The sequence below is a fragment of the Parus major genome, chromosome 21 (genome assembly GCF_001522545.3).
Source record: "Parus major isolate Abel chromosome 21, Parus_major1.1, whole genome shotgun sequence".
In the NCBI taxonomy this organism is placed as follows: Eukaryota; Metazoa; Chordata; class Aves; order Passeriformes; family Paridae; genus Parus; species Parus major.
This window is the reverse complement of record NC_031789.1, coordinates 2,130,609-2,136,950: the sequence shown is the minus strand read 5'-3', so window position 1 is coordinate 2,136,950 and position 6,342 is coordinate 2,130,609.

The following is a 6,342-nucleotide window of genomic DNA, read 5'->3' as shown; positions in this document are numbered from 1 at the left end:
ATGTGCTCTCTCTTGCCAGTTTCTCGAATGAGCTCTGTGGTGACTGTCTTCCTTCCCATATGAAAGCATGAAAAAACTGCCAAAAGCAGGCAAATCCACCACTCACTTCTCCTTCTGGAGCTGCCACTTTCAGCTAGTGGGTTTGAAAGCACAGGGCTTGGAGGCAGGTGGGAATATGTGACACTTTTTTCATCCTGGTATGGCAAACCAGTGTGTGGTGTGAGCTGGGATTTCCTCACATTACTGACAGACCATTTTCCTCTGCAGATGTGGCTCAGGGTTGTTGTCCTTTCACCTCTGAGGGCTGTTGAGGTACCTGGAGCAGCTCATGAGCATAAATAAAACATGAGGTTTGGACTGGCTGTTTAACCAGCTGGTACACAAAATCCCAGAATCCCAAACTGGTTTGGATTGGAAGGGACCTGGAAGCCCATCTCATTCCATCCCTTGCCATGGGCAGGGACACCTTCCACTAGGCTGGGTAGCTCCAAGCCCTGTACAGCTTGGCCTTACATGTGCTAATGGGCTCCTGTGTAAAGGACCAAACATCTCTGATGGGAAGATGCCTGAGAATTGTGTCAAACTTGAGCTGAGGGCTGCAGAGCAGCTTGGTGACACCACAATTTCTTATTAAAATATTTGGGTTATTCATGTAAGCCTTTTACTAAACAGCCACTTCTTCCTGAAGAAGGATTAGGTTTGTGATTTAGGGTTTTGATTGGCTCTCATTGTGAGCCTCTATTTCCTAATATTAATCAGGTAGTGAGCAGAGTTCTTGCTTCTGTTGGCTACTCAAAGCAAGTGGCACTTGATCAGCTGGTTGGTGTCTCTGAAGCAGAGATCATCTATTTTCCCTGTCTGGGCTGTGTTCCCACACATCCTTCACATCAGCTCCATTAAGCTGTACAGAGAGACAGTTAAATTCAGGAATTGCATGGAAATGTGACATCCTGCACAATGTTTTCCTGGTGAACTAGTGGACCCTGTTTTTCAGGGTCAAGCTGGTACCAAAAGGAGTGCAAGGGAAGAGGAGGTAGGAGAACAAACCTGCTCCAGAGGGTTAGGGAGCAGATGGGAACACACCCACAGTGTATCAGGTAAACTCCTTTGTGCTCTGGTGACAAACAGTTTGTTTTCCCACTGTGCTGTTGTCAGTGGAGTTGACATATGGAAATCGAGGACTAAGCAGGGAAGTAATTAATGTGGAAAAAAGCCCTGCCTCTTGTAGGGGACATACTTTCACCTGAAATCCAAACCAAGACACTGGAGTCCAAGGCTGATTATTGGTGGGAAGAGTGCTCCAGGGCAGCACTTGCTTTCCTGAGCAGAAGATAATTTTAAGCATAACCTAAGCTCAGTCCCTCCCTTGCTGATTTAGATGATATATGGAAATTTTCCACTGTATATAAGCTGATTCAGCTAATCCTGCTGTTTCTGTACCTTCTGGTGCAGGCATAGACTCTGCATGGCTGCTGTAATGCTGACTGGTACTAAGATTGTATTAAAATGGTGGCTGTTTTTTCTCTCCAAGCTTTCCTTTGCTCTGTTGTCATGTTGGAGTTGAGATATTCTTTCCCTCCCTTGCCTGTTTCCCTGTGGGGCACTGGGAAACTTTTGCCATGGAAGAAATGGGACTGTTGAACATCAGATACAGTGAGGGTCATCTTTACTGAGGTGTTTGGGAGATCAGGGAGACAGGCTGAGCTCTCTGCAGCTTTCCCAGAAGGCAGCTTCTTTGGTCAGCTCTGTTCTTCACTCCTCTCCTCCCTCTCCTTCCCAGTAATGTGCTGGGCATTATACATAGTGTGACCCTAATTAAAATATGGGGAAGGTGTCAAGTAAGTAGAGATGGGCACATTTGATAGGACCTCTGAGAGAAGAGTTTTCAGGAGCTGTGGCATCTTCCCCTACAGAGCTGAGTCACCCAGGCTCCTGAGCAGTTGTTTCATGGCATTACACAAACCTGTCATACACCCCCAGTGAGCTGTTGCCTGTGGCCTTGAAGGGCTTTCCGAGGATTGTGCTGGTTCATCTGACCTGGGGTGGTTCCCTTTGTGTATCATTTTGTCTGCCCTTCCTGTCCTAAGGGGTTCTCAGAAAGGAGATTTGACAGAGTGCAGCTATGCAGCTGCTTTAGTGTTACATTGGATTGATGTACAAATCTCCTGAGTTCTCTGTCCTTTATGTGCTCTATTTCACATCCCAGAGTGGTTTTGGAGTGTGTTAGTGGGATTTACACTGGGTGAAATGTAAGTGGGTATTGTCCTCCAGTAGAGAATGCAATTTGGGTCATTGGGGCCCAACTGGTGGGAGTATGAAGAGCTCCCAAAATCTCAGTGTTGCTGTTGGGTTAGTTTTGCCTGGTGGATCTGCTCGTGCTGCCTCTGCTGCTTGCTCCTGCACACAGCTGAAAACAGACCAGTGATTTTGTCTCTTGTTCCCAAGAGACAGCAGTGTCTCTGGTACTTGGCCACCATCTAGGTCTTGATTTGCAGATGGCAGCAGCTGCTTCCTTTTAAAACCAAACTCTGAGTGGTAATTGCAAGAGCATTGTCAGCACTGACCTGACCCAGCCTTCCCTGCTGCCTTATCTTGTGTGAACCAGCCTCCCTCTCTCCCTGTCTGGCACTTTTCCATGGGGTGCTTCTGGGGTGCTGTGCTTGGAAGGTGTCTTACTTTGCTTCCCCTGGCTGCTCACACTCTGCAAAACAGAAAAACATTCCTGGCTGTTGTTCCTCTTTAAAAAGATCGAGCATGACAGAAGTAACTGCTTCAAAAACTGCAAAGAATAATCCTGAACTGATTAAACTATGAATAAACAAGTTCTAGCTACTGAAATGTACTTGTGAATTTCTACTGGTTTTGTCACCTTGGTCCCATTGGTGATCTGTCCCTTTCATGGGCTGAATCAGTTCCTGAAATCGAGCCTGGGAAATAAAGCAACCATGATCTGGGAGTTGGCTGGAGCTCTCTGTGAACTTCTGCCCTAAATGACTTGTCCAGGATTGTGCAAGAACCTGGCAGCACTGGCCCAGGCTGGAGCTCAACAACAAGGTTATCTTAGCTAGAGATCCTGCTGCCCTGCCACAAACACACCAGCAACTCCAGTGCTCCTCCCTCTTCTTCCATCAGAAGCTGGTGCTGACCAATTCCTCACTACAGAGAGGTGAGATGAAAATACAGCTTCTCATGGGCTTAGGAAAAAAGCCTGAATGCAAAAAAAATTGACTGTAGAATGATGGAGGAGCTTGGGTGAGGGACAGGGGAAATCCTGGTCTACAACTGGGCTTCTGTCTGTTTTTGTGGGTATAGATTGTGTATTTTTTTTAGACTCATCCTGCTGCTGCTCCCCTCTGCCTACTGCTTTGGCAGAGGATCAGAGTAAGCAGTGGGTATCTTTATCTGCTCACCCCCTCATGCAGTGGTCCATGGAAGTTAATAAATTCTTTTCCTTATGCCAGGGGGAGTTTGGGCTTGAATTGTCAACGTGAGCCCTGTGAGCTAAGGAGCAGCTGGCCATGGGCCCTGTCAGGTCAGGCAGAGGACTTCCTGAGCCATGGATGGGAGCAGCTCCTGGCCCCTGCTGGACCCTGTGTGTGTGCTGGGCTGTCCTTGCAGTTCCTGGGGTGCTGGGCAAGGGGAACACTCAGCAGTGGAGCACTGACCGAGTGTGTGCCTGTCCGTGCTGCATTTCCAGCTGCCCTCTGCTGGTTTGTGACAGAAGGGCTGGAATTTGCCCGTGTTCTGGTGTCACAAGCTCAGGAGCCTGCAGGGTGGGACATGAGAGGATCGACTCCAGCAGCCCTTCCTGGGTGACCTGCAGTGCTGCCTGGGGCATGCTGCTGCTAATAAATCTGGTGAGGTGCTGAACAAATCGACTGTAAGGGTCATACAGGTTGGTTCCTGCATGGAGGTGGTCTCATGTTCCAAGGTGAGTTCTGAAGCAGGAAAATGCAGACTAAAATGTCTACAGCAGGTTTCTCCATGGGCTCTGGTGAGAAATGGGCTTGAGCTCTGAAGCACAGGTTTGCCATCACCTTTAATCTCTTGCCATCAGTATTAATGCTGGAATAAACTACATAAAATTAAAATAGAAAGGTACTGAATTCCTGACCTTGATGCATGTGTGAAAATACTTCTATTAATTTTGAATTTCCAGCTTTTCCTTGGTTTTGAAGAAATCAGAACCCCGTTGAGGGTTGTGTAGGGCAGCTTGGGGTGACTGCCTGCACACATGGGAATTGTATGTTCATCTGCTCACTCAGCCTGAAGTGGCTGTGTAAATGATGTTTTCAATGTGTGAGGGAGAAGCCTAAACCCCATAATACAAGGGATGTACTGGTCCTGTCTGTACAGTCTCTGGAAACCCTATCCAGAGCTGTGTAGGGTTGTTTTTGTGCTGGTTCCTGCTGGGTGACCCCAGAGCTGTGTGCAGAGGATCTGGTGGGTGTTTATTTCCCTGGGAGCTGCTACAGCAGGTGAGCTGTACCAAAACATAGGACATCTGCAGGAACTGCACTGACATCCTAGGAAATGTTGCTGCTGGATACTCCAGCTCTTCCCTTTTTGAATAATGCAGCTGAGGCTAGTGAGGGCAAAACTACAAACATCAAATGATTGGGAGTTTGCAAGAGGTGAGACCTGACATCTTCCAGGCAAGGTAAGTGATTGCTTTGGCCCTCAAGGAATGTTTCAGCCCCCTCAGCCATGGCCTTGACAATGCAACCAACTCCTCCCTCCCAACCTGTGTGTGCTGTGGTGGTGCAGGACTGTGCTGAGTCCACGGAAGATGCTTGGATATATGTGGGAGCTTACAGTGTGAGAAAGGCTTGTCCTGGAAACCTGCTCCAGCTTCTTCCCTTCTCTTGTGGAGAATCTGAACTGGACACCACTTTTAGAAACTGCTGAGGCATCATCCTGGCAGCCAAGAGGTTTGGTTCCTGTGAGCCTGGTGAGCTCTGAGATCTGGCCATGTCTGAGTGGTTCTGCTGAAGAGGAGAAGCCACTCTTATTTTCTGGAAAGCAGAGCAGGCTGAGGGGCAGGAGAGCAGAGTGATGGGCTGGGGGGTTATGATGGGGCTGTGTGCTTCTCTGCATTTATCCAACATGTGGCTTTAAGAGACATTGGCAGCCCACTCTGGAGCGCAGCATCCCTGGCTTCATTCCTGGTGGTGACAGTGCTGGGACATGCAGGTGGCTGCTGAAGTCACTGTTCATGGCAGGGATGCTCAGGAACTGAAGGGGTTGTTATGGCAGACCATAGAATCCTAAAATTGTTTGGGTTTGAAGAAACCTTGAAGATAATTTAGTTCCAGTCCCCTGCCATGGACAGGAATACCTTCCACTAGACCAGTGCAACCTTCTCCTGTCCAACCTGGCCTTGAACACTTCCAGGAATGGGACAGCCACAGCTTTTCCAGATCCCTGGAGGCATTTAGCCCTACTTCAGAGCTGGAGTCTCTTGTGCCAGCAAAGGGTGAGGAAACAAGTGTTGATTGAGCCATGGCTGTGTCTGGGGTTGGATCCTGGTGGAAGAGAAGGTCTGCTCAGTTTTCCAGCATTGCTGTGTGACAGGAATGGGAGCTCAGTGGCTCCTGTAGAGCGAATCAGAGATTGGTGAGCACAACTGGTGTGACATGGGATCCTTTACTCACTGCTGGGATTGGCTGGGAGTGGGACAATCCTGTCCTGTGTTGTCCCTGTTCAGCCCAGCTCACAGAAGTGTGCACCAGTAACTGCAGCTTTCCAGGGATCTGCCTCTGAAGCACAAGGTAAAGCCTCCATGAAGCCACATTTCCCAGCTCATCTGCACAAGGAATGGAGCTCCAGCAGTAAACCAGGTAGGTATTGCTGTAGGCATGGTATTTGCAGGGTTGGGGTGGTGTTCTTTTTTTTATTTCAGGACAAAGAAATGAGCCAAACAAGCCCTAGTGAGGCTGGTTGGCTGTGTTTTGCCTTGGGCAGAAAAATCAGCACTTCTGCACAGATTCTAGCAGTGGTACCCAAGTTCCTGGGATGCTGTGAGGCTGCAGGCCTTTTTTTACTTCCTTTGAAACAATGAAAAGAAAAAGGGAAAACTGAAGAAAAATGAATTTTGCCTCCTGTGGCAAACAAGGGCAAACCAAAAGGTGCTGGCTGATTGCTAAAGCCTGTTTAAAATAAACCTGGAAATGTTTTGCACAGCATCTTCTTTCCTTGTTTGACATACTGATCACTGATTTGGGATGTGCTTGGATAACATGGGAATTTATCATTTTTGTGCAGTGGGGGAACAGGTGGAGATGGAGTTGGCTACAGGAAATAATCTGGAATTTCTCACTGCTGCTCAGCACATGCATTGAT